The 20896-nt window shown below is 43.8% G+C and overlaps 1 long non-coding RNA gene across 1 annotated transcript; it reads left to right on the top strand.

The window, feature by feature from the left end:
• Nucleotides 1–1260: 1260 nt before the first annotated feature.
• Nucleotides 1261–2051, top strand: LOC119299696. Its single transcript, XR_005146243.1, has 4 exons — nt 1261–1398; nt 1587–1676; nt 1814–1856; nt 2005–2051. It is a non-coding gene; the product is annotated as an uncharacterized LOC119299696 (long non-coding RNA).
• The last annotated feature ends 18845 nt before the right edge of the window (nt 2052–20896 follow it).

The following is a 20896-nucleotide window of genomic DNA, read 5'->3' on the forward strand; positions in this document are numbered from 1 at the left end:
ACGTGGTGATCTAAGGTTATAGGGTATAGATCAGTGCACGCCCGTCTTTGTCTGTTATCTTTGATCCGTGCTTGGTATGGAAATGTTGCTCTCCGATCTCCTTAGGGCGATTCTATGACTTGCTTGTGGTGTTTGGTAATTTAGTGCAACTCTGCCTGCTCATATCTGGAGTATGAAGAAAATTGGGTGATTTTGTGCAGTCCTTTAGCTTGCTGTAGACTTGTAGATATGTAGCGAAAGCAAGTAGGGTTTGGTATGTGATTTTTGTAGCTTTTATTATGATACATTCTTTAAACATGTGCTATGGTTTACCTGTTATTAGCATCCGTAGCGGGAATGGTTGCCGATCTCTGTTGGACACACTCGGATGGCAGTTCGGTGTGTGCATCAGATAACTGTATCCATTTTAGTTCTGCTTGCTCTGATTAAAGTGGAAAGTACTACCGTTATCTTATATGTTGTTCTGTTAGGATTGAATACAACAAGAGACGTGCCCATTTCTGTTATAGTACCCCTGAATAAAATGGTAAATACTGCAGTTATCATATACAATCTCTCAGGAGTGAATACCACAAGAAGCGCATTTTTGTTAATATCCCCTGCTTCCTGATGTATTTGTTTCTTGGTAAAAGTGAACTTCCAATGAATATTTTTGTGCTGGAGCAGGCTGGAGGGGTATTCGGTTGTGCACATTTAATTATAGTATCTGGTGGAGATACCCTGTTCAAGGACAGGGGGGCGGGGGTGTGAACTTTGTGAAATCCTGTCCTATTGATGACTTTGCAAACTTATCAGGAGGTGGTGTTAGGAAATCTAAACAGTTTAAACTATATAGGAAGACATTTATAGGTTAGAAACAATTTGTTCTACTTCTGCAGATTATCTAGATAAGTGATGAAGTTTACTTAGTATAGTATTTTTTTTTCTGTCACTTCTTTATCTACCAAAAGTGTGAACCCATGGTATGAGCCACTAATGCAAGCATCGTCATTCTTTTCTGAGTTTGTCTAATTCACATCTAAATGTTTTCTAAGGATGTCACATCTAAGCTCCCACAAATAACGCAGCAACAAGGAACAAAAAAAAAGCTGGGGCAAAAAAAAATACACCACAAACATAGTGGACACAAGGTTAGACGTGACATAAATGTGTCCTAGACAGACCCTTCTTTTCTTAGTGAAACATCAACTTTCCAAAGACAATATTCCAAACTGGACAGTTGATACATAGAGCTATTTTACTTTAACATTTAAAGTGTGGCTGCAAATCTGGGATGCAGGAGGTGAAAATTCATTGTCTAATCTGTTTCTCAGTTTCCTCTTTCAGAAACGAGAGATTTTTCAAGACCTTGCTCCACTGCTGTGGCACTCCTTTGGCACTGTTGCTGCACTGCTCCAGGTAGGTTACAGTTATTGCACTGTTCTAAATTCAGTCGCAATGGCAAGAGTACATATGTACTTGTGCAGTTCTTGTTATTTAAGTAAGGGTGGTTGTCCATGTGTATTGATTATTTCAATATGAAATTATTGATGGTTCTGCACATTTTCCTTATTCAGTCTGTCATGCTGTTTTGAAAATTTATGCAGGAGATTGTGTCAATTTACCCTTCACTTTCACCTCCTACTTTGTCGCCAGTTGCATCAAACCGTGTCTGCAATGCACTTGCACTTCTTCAGGTATGCTTTTACATGAGAAAGAAAAGGAAACCCTCACTCCTGGTGGGCCTTGTGGTGGATTGAGAATACTACTGCTTTCATATCATGCTTGCTTGCCATCTGCCCCTCAATTTCATTTTACTTTTTTTTAATTGCAGTGTGTTGCTTCACACCCTGAGACCAGGATCCCGTTCTTGAATGGTACTGAGCGTTGCTGTTTCTATGCCAAGTCTTAAATATTTCCATTGTTTATTGTTAAAAAGCTTTCCTCATTTTGGTGACTTTACAGAATAAGTAAATCTTAACTAGCAGTGGTTAATAATTAAGTCTTCTTCTTTTTCCTTTGCAGCTCACATCCCACTGTACCTGTACCCGTTCCTGAATACTACCAGCAAGACAAGACCTTTTGAGTACTTGAGGCTTACCAGCTTGGGTGTTATTGGTGCTCTTGTGAAGGTAAATTAAAACTAGATACTTATGCAAACTAGGAATGGATGGTCCATATAGATTTTTGCTTTAAATGGTGAGAGGGTTGAACCAGAGGGGAAAACAGAGATGGGGATTGGCTGTATTCTTTCTTTTTTTTTGTAGACTATATCTTGTTCTTTTGGTATTCTCATTCCAGTAATCCAGTCATTTTAATCAAATGGACTGCTTGGGATTGGATCTCAACAGGAACTGTTATTTTTGAAGCAAACAGGCTAATGATTTGTTAGAAATTATATTGTTTCTTCTTTTGGATATCCGATTCTGATATGTCAGAAACACAACATATCAAAAGTTAGCAATGACCAAACTGGCATGTAACAGAGACACTATAAAAGATAGCCAACATCCAGTTAGGCCAACATAACAGTGAACAAAACTACTGTCAATCAGCTCAGTTCTAGTGCTGTTGGATTTTTCTCGATTGTATTCTTGCAGTTTTGAAAATTCAGTTTATTCGGTTACTGAAAATTCAGTTAATTCAGTTAGGCACACAAATTTCAGAACTTTTGTGTGCCCTAGTACTTGGTGTTTGTAGAAAACCAGGAGTGTCAATGGGACTAGAATTCACTTGTTCTTATCTGGGTTTGTAAAACTTGTTCATGTACTGAACTACTAATGCCTTGTGATGCTCTGAATTACTTGTGATGCCTCTGAATTACTTGTGATCACATTGAGAAAGACTTGTAAAGATGATGATCATCTTTAACAGAAAACAATTTGTGATGATTTTGCTAGTTTGCTGGGTTTTGTCTCCAACCATCGTGTCGTGATGATTTTGCAGGTACCCCGAGAGGCCCTTGAGTTTGCCGGAATGTCGATTAACTTCCGTTCCGGCAAATTCGGGTACTCCATATGTCCTATTTTCAGCAAAGGTCATGCTGAAATTTTCCGTGAATTTTAGCATGACTTTGCTAAAAATAGGACATATGGGGTACTTGTGACTAATGCATGGGCCGGGGTATCTTAGTAGTTAATTAAGTAGGATCAAGTGCCCCGGTGTACTTGTGACTAATGCATGGCTTTTAGGGTGCCTCGGTGTCGATAAAAACCGAAATGATGAAAAGTTAGGCTTTTAGGGTGCCTTGGCGTCGAAAAACCCTCAATGATAAAAGCTTAGATTTTAGGATGCCTCGGTGTCGACAAACCCTAAATGATGAGACCATGATCTTGTTCCTTGACAATAACCAACTTTTTGACCAAACTTTGTTTCTATTTAGAGAGAAACATGGCCCACAACGATGAGGCCGGGGGTTCAGGCGGCAAGGCATTCTGGGAGCTGTCCCAGGAGATGGAGGAACAACCTCACTTGTATGAGGCCGCCGCCTTCCCCACCGATCCTGAGACCACGGATGGTGCCGCCGAGGATGACCACACTGATGCCACCACTGATGGTGCCGCCGAGGATGCCACCACTGATGATGGCGGCGCACGCACAGATGGCAGCCAACCGAAGAGGCAACAGAAGGACCGGCGCCCGATCGTGCTCCGCACCCTCAAGGAGGAAGTTACTGAAGTGGACTCCAACGGGAATCCAACGGCGCCCGAACGAATAGTCAAGGGGTACTCGCTTCAGCTCGGGTGCATTGTCCGGAGCACCGTCTCGATCAACACCGAGAACCTGAGGCATCCTGACCGAGGGAATTTGCGCAACCTCCTCTTCACGAAGCTGCACGAACGATACAAGTTCCCCGCTGAATTTGAAAACACAAGCCTCAAAGGGAATAAAGTGAACAATGCTGCCCTCACGAAGATGAGCAAGGCCCTGTCTACTTGGAAAAGCAATGTGAAGAGAATGATCGAGAAAGGTGAGAGTTATCAGAAGATCAAGGAGAAAAATCCTTCAATCACCGAAGATGACTACAACGACTTCAAGATCAATTGCTCGAGCACCGCAAGCTCCCAATCAAGTGAGTGGGGGAAACAAATGCGGGAGCTGAACATAGGGGAACACACACTCGGTCCCGGCGGTTACAGAGTGGCGGAGCCTATATGGGACAAGGAGGACGCGGACCGTGCCGAGCAAGGCCTACCGCCCCGCTTCGAGAAATACAGCGGTAACAAGCAGACTAGGAACTATGTCAGGGCCCGGTACAAGGAGGACCCGATAACAAAGGAGCTTACCACGGATCCGAAGACCAGGGCGCTTGAGCTTGTTCTGGTAAGGAATACACCCCCGCGTAATTAGCTCCATATGGTTGCATTCTAATTAATGAAGCCAAATTTCTAAATGGTTCACATTCCTTCCGCAGGCGACTGAAAGCAGTAGCGCGGAGTCGACTAAGAGCAACCCTTGGGACACCACTCTAAATAGGGGGTTGAATGTAATGAAGAACAAGGATAAGCTCAGTAAGCCGACGTCAGCTGGTCGTGTGGCCGGCAAAGGCTTGTCGACAAAATGGGGGTCATACTATACCGCTGGTGTGCGGAAGGAGAAAAAGACCAGCTCGGAAAGCCAGGCACGAGAGGTTCAAGAACTCAAGGCACAGGTGGCGCAGATTCCGGAGATTGTCCAAGAGCAAGTGGAACAACGACTCGGAGCGACGATCACCGCCCTTGTGCCTACCTTGATCTCGGGGTTGAGTGCGTGGATTGCGGGCGGCCAACAGGGGCCGCCCCCGATTCCTAGCTTCACGGCCAGCAACTCGCATAATGCGATGGCGGGGCCATTGGTGCCTCCAGCGGAGGCGGCATTGGTGTCTCCGACGCCGGCACGGGAGCTTAATGCACCCGGGTGTACGCCGGCCGGCACCTCTTCAGCAAGCGGCCCCTCCGTCAACTGCACGCCCGCCGTTGGCGGTGCCTCGACATTAGCCGAGCTCGACGCCATCATCACGGTAACTAATTAAGCCTCTCTCGGCCGAGGACTTCATCTCCTTGCCTTTGACTGGGCATCCCTGACGCCCTACATGTTTTCGCAGGGCGCCGCCGATGTTCCGTGCACTCTCCTCCACTTCGTGAACAACGAGTTGGTCGATGTCGCCAAGGGCAAAATCGTTCAACCGGGCAACCCCTTATTCCACGGTACCCAGATGCCACCTAACTTGTTTAGGGTTCAACTGGTTCGGGTGCTGCCAGGCTGCAACGACTTGTTACCTCCGATTCGACCCGTCGGTGCCGACGATGAAGACGTGATGACCCTCAGCGCCTGCCTGAGCTGGCCCCTGCTTTGGCCGAAGAGCCAGATTCGTTTGGGGGCGGGGGACACCACCCCAAAGACAACACCGCCAGTCGTGCCGGCGCCAAGTCGGCCCCATGGCAAGACCGCCGTAACGGTGCCGGACATCCCTATGCCACTGGATCCAAACATGCATATGGCACAGGATCAGAACGACGACGACGACAACGATGATACATTTGGCAACGTCGATCAGTACTTTGCCGAGCATGGGTACGATGGCGACTTCATGGGGCCTCCTTCTCAAGAACCAAACCCAACAAAAGACGTGTGCGATCTAGCTCGTACCGCGGAGAAGCCAAGTTGCAACAGGCGCCGTCTGGCGTTCAGCTCTCAGGAGACGCCTCCAGCTGCCGACTTCACCGAGCCTCAGATAGGCGAGGTGCGAAATATTATCAGCCCCAACACACTCAAGAAGGCGGTCTGTGAGCAGAACTCGGTCCCATTACAGGAGAAGAAGAAGGCACGCAAAAGAAAGACTAAGAAGGGTGCGAGCCAGCCGGCACCGAGTACGATCCGTGCTCAGGACGGGCCACCTTCACCGCAGGATATCTCGAGGAGGGTGCATGTGGCGGGTAGGGCGATGCTATCACCAAATATGCTCAATGCTGCAACCGGTGCTATGCGGAGTCTGCACGACAATGTTCTTTCTTTGGAGAAGCGGCGTCTCAGAGAGAAGGATGTGGCATACCCGGTTTTCGTGGCCAAGGTGCCAGAGGGCAAGGGCTTTGTGGATGGCGACATCGGGGGTACGATCGTCCTGCGGTTTGATGACATCTTTGCTATGTTTAACCTTCATCCGCTGCACTACACCTTCGTTCGGCTATTTTCGCTGAGTATGGAGATGCGGATCATTCGCGACAAGACCCCGGACATCGTGATAGTCGACCCCTTCTACATGCGTGCCAAGATCTTGGGCAGCGCTGGGGACCGGCAAGTCGCGAGTTCTTACCTCGAAGGCGTCATTCTGGCAAACCAAGATAAGGATAACTTCCTCGTGCCTTACTTTCCCGAGTAAGTCCAACCCTCAACCGGCCCGTAACATATGAATTCTTACTTTTCGATCGTTTTTCTTTTAACATTCCGTGTTTTCTGCAGTGACACACGTTGCACGCTCATCCTCCTAAGCCCCAAATATTCCATGGCCACGTATTTCGACCCGGACCGTCAGTCGAACGTAGACTACACAAATGTCAAGAAGGTTCTAGATGATGTTCTCCCCGGCTACGCCCAATCTGGAGGCACCTTCACCAGGCCTATTCGTAAGTACGGCAAGCACGTGTTCTCCCACAATACGACGTTCTGCTGCGTCAAGCAGCCGCCTGTTGGTCAGAAGGGTGCCTACTACGCCATTCATCACATGCGGGCGATCGTACGGGACCATCATCAACTTCTGCTACCGAGTAAACTCCAAGATTGGGCCGCGAGCGTGTCGGCAATCCAGGACGCGGACCTCCGACAAGAATTCTTTCGCATCCAGTCGGAGTTTGCGGAAATCATCCATCAAGATGTCCTTCGTACCTCGGGGCAGTTCTACCTCAGAAATCAACCGTCCAACAGTGACATCGACACAATGCTACAAATGCAGGATGATAACGCCCGTTCTTTCATGACTCCCACGATAGACGGCGGCTTCATCCATGCTCCGGTCCCTTGAGTCGAGTTGTCTAGTTCTGAAACATCAATTGGCTCATGTTGTAATTAAACTTTAATGAACTTGTAGTATGTCTCTTTGGTTTCGAGAGTCGTTCAACTTAGATGTAATCGATGCTATTAATGTCTTGCTTTTCTCTTCCGATCGTTCTGTTGCATAATTATATATTGCTTATGTATTGTCTGTGAATTGGTACTAACGTTTCGTTTGGCTAGTGCATAGCGATGCCGACGTATGTCGTGTACAAGGGTAAGGTTCCCGGAGTCTACGATGACTGGGAGGAGTGTCGGAGACAGGTTCACCGATTCAGCGGTAACAGTTACAAAGGGTACACCACTAGGGCCGAGGCCGAATCTAGATACGCCCGCTATCTAGCGGGAGAGGGGAGGGAGCGTTGGAGGAACCGGATGAAGACGAGTTTCATCGTGATGATGCTCATCGTGATGACCGCAGCTCTCTTCTATGTGATGGTAGTTTAGATGATCGATATCGACTTGTAATGCGAAGACAAACTCGCTACTCGCGGTCTCGAGACTTGTAATATAATGTTCTATCTTTGTTCGGTCTTTTTAATTCGGAGACTAATATGATGAATTGTATTCGGAGACTAATATGATGAATTGTATTCAAAGACTAATCTTCTATTGTATTTGATGAATCTATTGTTGATGTGTGCTGTCTATATTTTGTCAAATTATACATTTTTTAACCTGTGCAAAAAACAGAAAATAAAAAAATAAAAAAAAACTAATATTCATACTAATGGCGCATCACACGACAGTGCGCCATTAGTATGACAGTGCATACTAATGGCGCATCACCGGGTGGTGCGCCATTAGTATGCTGCGGTTACTAATGGCGCATCCAGAGGTGGTGCGCCATTAGTATGCCAAAGCACCTGGGTATACATGCCCCCTGGGAGGCATACTAATGGCGCACCCTCGCATATACTAATGGCGCACCAGGTGGTGCGCCATTAGTATACCAGATACTAATGGCGCACCAGGTGGTGCGCCATTAGTAAAAATTACTAATGGCGTGCTATCAATGGCGCACCAGTGATGCGCCATTAATGGCCATATTAGGTGCGCCATTAGTAGTGGTATTTCTAGTAGTGACGTACCCTCTTAGACCAAAAGTGGAAGCGTTATGACAACGCGGTTGATGTAGTCGGACGTCTTCACGATCCGACCGATCCTAGTACCGAAAGTACGACACCTTCGTGATATGCACATGTTCAGCTCGGTGACGTCCCACAAACTCTAGATCCAGCTGAGTGTCGAGGGAAAGCTTCGTCAGCACGACGGCGTGATGACGGTGATGATGAGGTTACCGACGCAGGGCTTTGCCTAAGCACTACAACGATATGACCGAGGTGGAAATCTGTGGAGGGGGGCACCGCACACGGCTAACCATTCAACTTGTGTGTCTATGGGGTGCCTCCCTCCCCCGTATATAAAGGAGTGGAGGGCCGTCCCTCTCTATGGCGTTCCCTAGGGGGAGTCCTACTCCCACCGAGAGTAAGATTCCCCCCTTTCCCTAGTTGGAGTAGGAGAGGAAGGAAGGAGGAGAGAGGGAGAAGGAAAGGGGGGGGCGGGACCCTCCCAATTCGGATTGGGCTTTGGGGGTGGCGCCCCCACCTTGGCCGCCTCCTCCTCTCTCCCACTAAGGCCCATTAAGGCCCATGTACTCCCCAGGGGATTCCGATAACCCCCTGGTACTCCGGTAAATGCTCGAACTCACCCGGAACCCTTCCGATGTCCAAACATAGCATTCCAATATATCGATCTTTATGTCTCGACCATTTCGAGACTCCTCGTCATGTTCGTGATATCATCTGGGACTCCGAACAACCTTAGGTACATCAAAACACATAAAATCATAATACCGATCGTCACCGAACGTTAAGCATGCGGACCCTATGGGTTAGAGAACTATGTAGACATGACCGAGACTCGTCTCTGGTCAATAACCAATAGCGGAACCTGGATGCTCATATTGGTTCCTACATATTCTACGAAGAAATTTATCGGTCAAACCGCATAACAACATACGTTGTTCCCTTTGTCATCGGTATGTTACTTGCCCGAGATTCGATCGTTGGTATCTCAATACCTAGTTCAATCTCGTTACCGGCAAGTCTTTACTCGTTCCTTAATGCAGCATCCCGCAACTAACTCATTAGTCACATTGCTTGCAAGGCTTATAGTGATGTGCATTACCGAGAGGACCCAGAGATACCTCTCCGACAATCGGAGTGATAAATCCTAATCTCGATCTATGCCAACTCAACAAACACCATCAGAGACACCTATAGTGCATCTTTATAATCACCCAGATACATTGTGAGGTTTGATAGCACACAAAGTGTTCCTCCGGTATTCCGGAGTTGCATACTCATAGTCATAGGAACATGTATAAGTCATGAAGAAAGCAATAGCAACAAACTAAACGATCATCATGCTAAGCTAACAGATGGGTCAAGTCAATCACATCATTCTCTAATGATGTGATCCCGTTAATCAAATAACAACTGATGTCTATGGCTAGAAAACTTAACCATCTTTGATTCAACGAGCTAGTCAAGTAAAGGCATACTAGTGACACTCTGTTTGTCTATGTATTCACACATGTACAGAGTTTCCGGTTAATACAATTCTAAGATGAATAATAAACATTTGTCATGATAGAAGGAAATATAAATAACAACTTTATTATTGCCTCTAGGACATATTTCTTCAACAAGTTGCAGTAAGACAAGCGTAGAACAGCCTGCTTACTATTTTTGAAGCCTGAGATAGCAGTCAAAGTTTGGATAGGGAAACACAGCTAAGCAGCTTACCGTGATCTACGAGCACTCACATGCATGGAATCGTATCCAGAAAGTGAAAAACTGTGTCATAGCAGCATTTCCATTTCTCATCAATGTTTCCTGGAAGGTATCGTCCTGTATACCTCTTGTTTTTCTCCTCAGTTTCTTTTCCCCTTTTCTGGCTTCACTTGTGCATTATGCAGTAAAATACAACTATCGGGAGCATACTCTCACTAGTACAGAACCAGCCTTTAGTGCCGGTTCATGACGGCCTTTAGTGCCGGTTCGCCAACCGGCACTAAAGAGTGGGGACTAAATGTCCCCCCCCCTTAGTACCGGTTCGTCACGAACCAGCGCTAAAGTGCCACCATGTGGCACGAGCCAGGGCCGTTTGCGTGTAGGTCATTAGTACCGGTTGGTAACACCAACCGGTACTAAATGTTTGGGTGTTTTTTTAATTTTTCTTTAATTTTGTGTTTTCAATTTAATTTAGTGATTGTTTTACATTATAATGAGTTGTTAAATCATTAGGTGAAAGTACCACGGATTAGTTTCGACTGGATGCATCAATTGGATATATATCTAGCTACTAGCTAGCTAGCTAAGTGATCAAGTATATGCCATATCCATACTAATTATACTTGATCAACTATAATATATACGGATATGGCATATACTTGATCACTTAGGTAGGATCCATCCAGCTGAAACTAACCTACGGTTTCTTTCGTTAAATGATATAATAACTCATCATCATCATCATCATATTAATCATCATAGTCATGCATTACCGCTAGCTATCTAATCACCACCAGCACTACTAGCTTAAAGAAGAAACATTCACTTGTACCAGAAGCAAAAATATCATCGAGTTCAACATGATTGTCGTGATATTATAAGCGTTCATATATATATAACACCACAAAAGCAAATCACTTAAGTTCAGAACGAAGAACACGGACATGAAAGGACAAGTACTAAGAGCAGCATGCTAAATCACTCCTGTTAGCTACTCTCTCTCTGGTAAAATAGCATAGAACATGTATAGCTCTCCTGATTGATCATACTGGAGCATGTAGATGAACCTGTCTTCTAATCGTGGGTTGCACTTCTCATTGCTGCCCCCTAGTACTTCTCTGCGATCGTTAACAATTCTCCTCTAATCTTTCACTATTAAGCATTCATCGCTTCTAGAAATCCTGATTGCATTCATGTGCAATGCAGGATATCTTGGCCGTAAGCTAACAATTGACATGCGACCTTTAGTCTTGATCCCCTGACGCACAACTGTCATCGGGAGTCCCTGTTGAAGAACATCGTATAGTACTTAATTAATATACTTAGCAATAAAAGTTTAGCAAAAAAATTATGTATGCAAAATATGCACTGAGGACAAATAGTAAATCTCTTACCATCATTCCTAAATAGAGGTGACCGTAGTTCAATACCATCACTATTGGTCGCACGTTTTGAGTACTAACATTTCTAAGTGCAGGAAGAAAATTTGTCTTGACAGTATGAAGATCCTCAAGCCATGAAACATAATGACTTATCTCCTCGCAATTTAGTTCAGCTCCGGGACAGTAGTAGGTCCTGTCTACCAAGCGCCGGACATGTTTAGTTGAATGGAGATAAGCTGTCAATAGAAATTACTTGTCAATTATTTTTGAATAAGCAATATCAAAGACAAAAATATAGTTGAGAAGAACTCACATAATGGTAGAACTGGAGGTGTCTGCACATCGACCCATATGTCTCTATTACCTTGAATATCATCTTCCGGACGAATATCAAAGGTGATAACCATACCAGGCTCAAATGCATAAGCCTTGCATAGTGCTTGCCAAGTTTTGCATTCAAAATAGGTGTACGTGTGTGCATTGTATACTTTGACGTTGAAAGTATATAACCATCATGCTCAGTTTTCAGGTAAAGTCTCTTTACCTTCATAGTTTCCATATCTTTGAAACCTATCTTATCCAAGACAAAAATTCTTGCTGTTGGGGAACGTAGTAATTTCAAAAAATTCCCTACGCACACATAAGATCATGGTGATGGCATAGCAACGAGAGGGGAGAGTATTGTCCACGTACCCTCGTACACCGTAAGCGGAAGCGTTAGCACAACGCGATTGATGTAGTCGTATGTCTTCACGATCCGACCGATCCAAGCACCGAACGTACGGCACCTCCGAGTTCAGCACACGTTCAGCTCGATGACGATCCCCGGACTCCGATCCAGCAAAGTGTCGGGGAAGAGTTCCGTCAGCACGACGGCGTGGTGACGATCTTGATGTACTACAGCAGCAGGGCTTCGCCTAAACTCCGCTACAGTATTATCAAGGTATATGGTGGCAGGGGGCACCGCACACGGCTAAGGAATAGATCACGTGGATCAACTTGTGTCTAAAGGGTGCCCCCTGTCCCTGTATATAAAGGATGGAGGAGGAGGAGGCCGGCCAAGGCAAAGGTGCGGCCAGGATAGGGAGTCCTACTAGGACTCCAAGTCCTAGTAGGAGTCCACCAAGAGGGGAGGAAGGGAGAGGGAATAGGAGGAGAAGGAGAGGTGGCCGGCCCCCTTTTCCCTAGTCCAATTCGGACCAAAGGGGAGGGGGGGCGCAGCAGCCTTTTCCTCTTCCCACTAAAGCCCATCAAGGCCCATTACTTCTCCCGTAACTACCCGGTACTCCGAAAAATACCCGAATCATTCGGAACCTTTCCGATGTCCGAATATAGTCGTCCAATATATCAATCTTTACGTCTCGACCATTTCGAGACTCCTCGTCATGTCCCCGATCTCATCCGGGACTCCGAACTCCTTCGGTACATCAAAACTCATAAACTCATAATATAACTGTCATCGAAACCTTAAGCGTGCGGACCCTACGGGTTCGAGAACAATGTAGACATGACCGAGACACGTCTCCGGTCAATAACCAATAGCGGGACCTGGATGCCCATATTGGCTCCTACATATTCTATGAAGATCTTTATCGGTCAGACCGCATAACAACATACGTTGTTCCCTTTGTCATCGGTATGTTACTTGCCTGAGATTCGATCGTCGGTATCCAATACCTAGTTCAATCTCGTTACCGGCAAGTCTCTTTACTCGTTCCGTAATACATCATCTCACAACTAACATATTAGTTGTAATGCTTGCAAGGCTTATGTGATGTGTATTACCGAGAGGGCCCAGAGATACCTCTCCGACAATCGGAGTGACAAATCCTAATCTCGAAATACGCCAACCCAACATCTACCTTTGGAGACACCTGTAATGCTCCTTTATAATCACCCAGTTACGTTGTGACGTTTGGTAGCACCCAAAGTGTTCCTCCAGCAAACGGGAGTTGCATAATCTCATAGTCATAGGAACATGTATAAGTCATGAAGAAAGCAATAGCAACATACTAAACGATCGTGTGCTAAGCTAATGGGATGGGTCATGTCAATCAGATCATTCGACTAATGATGTGACCTCGTTAATCAAATAACAACTCTTTGTCTATGGTTAGGAAACATAACCATCTTTGATTAACGAGCTAGTCAAGTAGAGGCATACTAGTGACACTCTGTTTGTCTATGTATTCACACATGTATTATGTTTCCGGTTAATACAATTCTAGCATGAATAATAAACATTTACCATGAAATAAGGAAATAAATAATAACTTTATTATTGCCTCTAGGGCATATTTCCTTCAGTCTCCCACTTGCACTAGAGTCAATAATCTAGATCACATCACCATGTGATTAACATCGATAGTTCACATCATCATGTGATTAACACCCATAGTTCACATCGCCATGTGACCAACACCCAAAGGGTTTACTAGATTCAGTGATCTAGTTCACATCGCTATGTGATTAACACCCAAGGAGTACTAAGGTGTGATCATGTTTTGCTTGTGAGAGAATCTTAGTCAACGGGTCTGCCACATTCAGATCCGCATGTATTTTGCAAATTTCTATGTCAACAATGCTCTGCATGGAGCTACTCTAGGTAATTGCTCCCACTTTCAATATGTATCTAGACCGAGACTTAGAGTCATCTAGATTAGTGTCAAACTTGCATCGGCGTAACCCTTTACGACGAACCTTTTTTTTCACTTCCATAATCGAGAAACATATCCTTATTCCACTAAGGATAATTTTGACTGCTGTCCAGTGATCTATTCCTAGATCACTATTGTACTCCCTTGCCAAACTCAGTGGTAGGGCATACAATAGATCTGGTATACAGCATGGCATACTTTATAGAACCTATGACTGAGGCATAGGGAATGACTTTCATTCTCTTTCTATCTTCTGCCGTGGTCGGGCTTTGAGTCTTACTCAACTTCACACCTTGTAATACAGGCAAGAACTCTTTCTTTGACTGCTCCATTTTGAACTACTTCAAAATCTTGTCAAGGTATGTACTCATTGAAAAAACTTATCAAGCGTCTTGATCTATCCTTATAGATCTTGAAGCTCAATATGTAAGCAGCTTCACCAAAGTCTTTCTTTGAAAAACTCTTTTCAAACACTCCTTTATGCTTTGCAGAATAATTCTACATTATTTCCGATCAACAATATGTCATTCACATATACTTATCAGAAATGCTGTAGTGCTCCCACTCACTTTCTTGTAAATACAGGCTTCACCGCAAGTCTGTATAAAACTATATGCTTTGATCAACTTATCAAAGCATATATTCCAACTCTGAGATGCTTACACCAGTCCATAGATGGATCGCTGGAGTTTGCATATTTTGTTAACACCTTTAGGATTGACAAAAACTTCTGGTTGCATCATATACAACTCTTCTTTAATAAATCTATTAAGGAATGCAGTTTTGTTTATCCATTTGCCAGATTTCATAAAATGCGGCAATTGCTAACATGATTCGGACAGACTTAAGCATAGATACGAGTGAGAAACTCTCATCGTAGTCAACACCTTGAACTTGTCGAAAACCTTTTGCGACAGTTCTAGCTTTGTAGATAGTAACACTACTATCAGCGTCCGTCTTCCTCTTGAAGATCCATTTATTCTCAATTGCTTCCCGATCATCGGGCAAGTCAACCAAAGTCCATACTTTGTTCTCATACATGGATCCCATCTCAGATTTCATGGCCTCAAGCCATTTTGCGGAATCTGGGCTTACCATCGCTTCTTCATAGTTCGTAGGTTCATCATGATCTAGTAGCATGACTTCCAGGACAGGATTACCGTACCACTCTGGCGCGGATCTTACTCTGGTTGATCCACGAGGTTCAGTAGTATCTTGTTCTGAAGTTTCATGATCATCATCATTAGCTTCCTCACTAACTGGTGTAGGTGTCACAGAAACAGTTTTCTGTGATGTACTACTTTCCAATAAGGGAGCAGGTACAGTTACCTCGTCAAGTTCTACTTTCCTCCCACTCACTTGTTTCGAGAGAAACTCCTTCTCCAGAAAGTTTCCGAATTTAGCAACAAAAGTCTTGCCTTCGGATCTGTGATAGAAGGTGTATCCAATAGTTTCCTTTGGATATCCTATGAAGACGCACTTCTCCGATTTGAGTTTGAGCTTATCAGGATGAAACTTTTTCATATAAGCATCGCAACCCCAAACTTTAAGAAACGATAGCTTAGGTTTCTTGCCAAACCATAGTTCACATGGTATCGTCTCAACGGATTTAGATGGTGCCCTATTTAACGTGAATGCAGCTGTCTCTAATGCATAACCCCAAAACTATAGTGGTAGATCGGTAAGAGACATCATAGATTGCACTATATATCCAATAAAGTACGGTTATGACGTTCGGACACACCATTATGCTGTGGTGTTCCATGTGGCATGAGTTTGTGAAACTATTCCACATTGTTTTAATTGAAGACCAAACTCGTAACTCAAATATTTGTCTCCGCGATCAGATCGTAGAAACTTTATTTTTCTTGTCACGATGATTTTCCACTTCACTCTGAAATTCTTTGAACTTTTCAAATGTTTCAGACTTATGTTTCATCAAGTAGATATACCCATATCTGCTCAAATCATCTGTGAAGTTCATAAAATAACGATACTTGCCGTGAGCCTTAACACTCATCGGACCGTATACATCAGTATGTATTATTTCCAATAAGTCAGTTGCTCGCTCCGGAGAACGGAGTCTTAGTCATCTTGCCCATGAGGCATGGTTCGCAAGCATCAAGTGATTCATAATCAAGTGATTCCAAAATCCCATCAGCATGGAGTTTCTTCATGCGCTTTACACCAATATGACCTAAACGGCAGTGCTACAAATAAGTTGCACTATCATTATCAACTTTGCATCTTTTGGTTTCAATATTATGATTATGTGTATCACTACGATCGAGATCCAACGAACTATTTTCATTGGGTGTGTAACCATATAAGGTTTTATTCATGTAAACAGAACAACAATTTATTCTCTTACTTAAATGAATAACCGTATTACAATAAACATGATCAAATCATATTCATGCTTAACGCAAACACCAAATAACACTTATTCAGGTTCAACACTAATCCCGAAAGTATAGGGAGTGTGCGATGATGATCATATCAATCTTGGAACCACTTCCAACACACATCGTCACTTCACCCTTAACTAGTCTCTGTTTATTCTGCAACTCCCGTTTCGAGTTACTAATCTTAGCAACTGAACTAGTATCAAATACTGAGGAGTTGCTATAAACACTAGTAAAGTACACATCAATAACATGTATATCAAATATACTTATGTTCACTTTGCCATCCTTCTTATCTGCCAATCACTTGGGGTAGTTCCGCTTCCAGTGACCAATCCTTTTGCAGTAGAAACACTTAGTCTCAGGCTTAGGACCAGACTTGGGCTTCTTCACTTGAGCAGCAACTTGCTTGCTGTTCTTCTTGAAGTTCCCCTTCTTCCCTCTGCCCTTTTCTTGAAACTAGTGGTCTTGTCTACCATCAACACTTGATGTTTTTCTCGCTTTCTACCTTCGTCAATTTCTGCATTACGAAGAGCTTGGGAATCGTTTCCGTTATCCCTTGCATATCATAGTTCATCACGAAGTTCTACTAACTTGGTGATGGTGACTAGAGAATACTATCAATCACTATCTTATCTGGAAGATTAACTCCCACTTGATTCAAGCGATTGTAGTACTCAGACAATCTGGGCACATGCTCACTCGTTGAGCGATTCTCCTCCATATTTTAGCTATAGAACTTGTTGGAGACTTCATATCTCTCAACTCGGGTATTTGCTTGAAATATTAACTTCAACTCCTGGAACATCTCATATGCTCCATGACGTTCAAAACGTCTTTGAAGGCCCGATTCTAAGCCATTAAGCATGGTGCACTAAACTATCAAGTAGTCATCATATTGAGCTAGCCAAACGTTCATAACGTCTGCATCTGCTCCTGCAATAGGTCTGTCACCTAGCGGTGCATCAAGGACATAATTCTTCTGTGCAGCAATGAGGATAAACCTCAGATCACGGATCCAATCCGCATCATTTCTACTAACATCTTTCAACACAATTTTCTCTAGGAACATATCAAAATAAACACAGGGAAGCAACAACGCGAGCTATTGATCTACAACATAATTTGCAAAATACTACCAGGACTAAGTTCATGATAAATTTAAGTTCAATTAATCATATTACTTAAGAACTCCCACTTAGATAGACATCCCTCTAATCCTCTAAGTGATCACGTGATCCAAATCAACTAAACCATGTCCGATCATCACGTGAGATGGAGTAATTTCATCGGTGAACATCATTATGTTGATCATATCTACTATATGATTCACGCTCGACCTTTCGGTCTCCGTGTTCCGAGGCCATATCTGTATATGCTTGGCTCGTCAAGTATAACCTGAGTATTCCGCGTGTGCAACTGTTTTGCACCCGTTGTATTTGAACGTAGAGTCTATCACACCCGATCATCACGTGGTGTCTCAGCACGAAGAACTTTCGCAACGGTGGATACTCAGGGAGAACACTTCTTGATAATTTAGTGAGAGATCATCTTATAATGCTACCGTCAATCAAATCAAGATAAGATGCATAAAAAGATAAACATCACATGCAATCAATATAAGTGATATGATATGGCCATCATCATCTTGTGCTTGTGATCTCCATCTCCGAAGCACCGTCATGATCACCCTCGTCACCGGCGCGACACCTTGATCTCCATCGTAGCATCGTTGTCGTCTCGCCAATCTTATGCTTCCACGACTATCACTACCGTTTAGTAATAAAGTAAAGCATTACATCGCGATTGCATTGCATACAATAAAGCGACAACCATATGGCTCCTGCCAGTTGCCGATAACTTGGTTACAAAACATGATCATCTCATACAATAAAATTCAACATCATGTCTTGACCATATCACATCACAACATGCCCTGCAAAAACAAGTTAGACGTCCTCTACTTTGTTGTTGCAAGTTTTACGTGGCTGCTACGGGCTTAAGCAAGAACCAATCTCACCTACGCATCAAAACCACAACGATAGTTTGTCAAATAGACTCCGTTTTAACCTTCGCAAGGACCGGGCGTAGCCACACTTGGTTCAACTAAAGTTGGAGAGACAGTCTCCCGCAAGCCATCTATGTGCAAAGCACGTCGAGGGAACCGGTCTCGCGTAAGCGTACGCGTAAGGTTGGTCTGGGTCGTCTCGTCCAACAATACCGCCGAACCAAAGTATGACATGCTGGTAGGCAATATGACTTGTATCGTCCACAACTCACTTGTGTTCTACTCGTGCATATAACATCAACATAAATATCCTAGGCTCTGATACCACTGTTGGGGAACGTAGTAATTTCAAAAAATTCCCTACGCACACATAAGATCATGGTGATGGCATAGCAACGAGAGGGGAGAGTATTGTCCACGTACCCTCGTAGACCGTAAGCGGAAGCGTTAGCACAACGCGGTTGATGTAGTCGTACGTCTTCACGATCCGACCGATCCAAGCACCGAACGTACGGCACCTTCGAGTTCAGCACACGTTCAGCTCGATGACGATCCCCGGACTCCGATCCAGCAAAGTGTTGGGGAAGAGTTCTGTCAGCACGACGGCGTGGTGACGATCTTGATGTACTACAGCAGCAGGGCTTCGCCTAAACTCCGCTACAGTATTATCGAGGTATATGGTGGCAGGGGGCACCGCACACGGCTAAGGAATAGATCACGTGGATCAACTTGTGTCTAAAGGGTGCCCCCTGTCCCTGTATATAAAGGATGAAGGAGGAGGAGGCCGGCCAAGGCAAAGGTGCGGCCAGGATAGGGAGTCCTACTAGGACTCCAAGTCCTAGTAGGAGTCCACCAAGAGGGGAGGAAGGGAGAAGGAATAGGAGGAGAAGGAGAGGTGGCCGGCCCCCTTTTCCCTAGTCCAATTCGGACCAAAGGGGAGGGGGGGGGCGCAGCAGCCTTTTCCTCTTCCCACTAAAGCCCATCAAGGCCCATTACTTCTCCCGTAACTACCCGGTACTCCGAAAAATACCCGAATCATTCGGAACCTTTCCGATGTCCGAATATAGTCGTCCAATATATCGATCTTTACGTCTCGACCATTTCGAGACTCCTCGTCATGTCCCCGATCTCATCCGGGACTCCGAACTCCTTCGGTACATCAAAACTCATAAACTCATAATATAACTGTCATCGAAACCTTAAGCATGCGGACCCTACGGGTTTGAGAACAATGTAGACATGACCGAGACACGTCTCCGGTCAATAACCAATAGCGGGACCTGGATGCCCATATTGGCTCCTACATATTCTACGAAGATCTTTATCGGTCAGACCGCATAACAACATACGTTGTTCCCTTTGTCATCGGTATGTTATTTGCCTGAGATTCGATCGTCGGTATCCAATACCTAGTTCAATCTCGTTACCGGCAAGTCTCTTTACTCGTTCCGTAATACATCATCTCACAACTAACATATTAGTTGTAATGCTTGCAAGGCTTATGTGATGTGTATTACCGAGAGGGCCCAGAGATACCTCTCCGACAATCGGAGTGACAAATCCTAATCTCGAAATACGCCAACCCAACATCTACCTTTGGAGACACCTGTAATGCTCCTTTATAATCACCCAGTTACGTTGTGACGTTTGGTAGCACCCAAAGTGTTCCTCCAGCAAACGGGAGTTGCATAATCTCATAGTCATAGGAACATGTATAAGTCATGAAGAAAGCAATAGCAACATACTAAACGATCGTGTGCTAAGCTAATGGAATGGGTCATGTCAATCAGATCATTCGACTAATGATGTGACCTCGTTAATCAAATAACAACTCTTTGTCTATGGTTAGGAAACATAACCATCTTTGATTAACAAGCTAGTCAAGTAGAGGCATACTAGTGACACTCTGTTTGTCTATGTATTCACACATGTATTATGTTTCCGGTTAATACAATTCTAGCATGAATAATAAACATTTACCATGAAATAAGGAAATAAATAATAACTTTATTATTGCCTCTAGGGCATATTTCCTTCACTTGCATGGCAGGGGATGCGCTAGTAGAATAGTGAAAATTAAAAATTAAAAGTCAGGAAAATGAAGCATATATAAGTCATGCTTAATTACGAAAACAGACTTGTCGTTGTGACTTACTGTATCGAATTCGAAGGTCTCATCCAACTTGATGCTGAATCGCCTACCATCAACAAAAAAAATTCAGTCGCACTGGCTGCACTGGTCTTCACAGTATTCGCACATAATGAAATTTTTTCAGTCGTCAGACGACATTTCCTATGTTCAGATTAGGCAAAACATTAAACACTTGCTAATTCAATTAATTCAACTACTTCTATTAATTCAACTAAGCATTCACTAAAAATAAACTAGTTATATTAATTCAATTAGTTCAACTAAGCATTTACTAAAAATAAACTAGTTCTATATATTAATTCAACTAGTTCAACTAAACATTTACTAAAAATAAACTAGTTATATTAATTCAACTAGTTCAACTAAGCATTTACTAAAAATAAACTAGTTATATTAATTTAGTTAGTTCAACTAAGCATTTACTAAAAATAAACTAGTTATATATATATTAATTCAACTAGTTCAACTAAACATTTATTAAAAATAAAC

This window comes from Triticum dicoccoides, chromosome 1B (assembly GCF_002162155.2).
Source record: "Triticum dicoccoides isolate Atlit2015 ecotype Zavitan chromosome 1B, WEW_v2.0, whole genome shotgun sequence".
Classification (NCBI taxonomy): Eukaryota; Viridiplantae; Streptophyta; class Magnoliopsida; order Poales; family Poaceae; genus Triticum; species Triticum dicoccoides.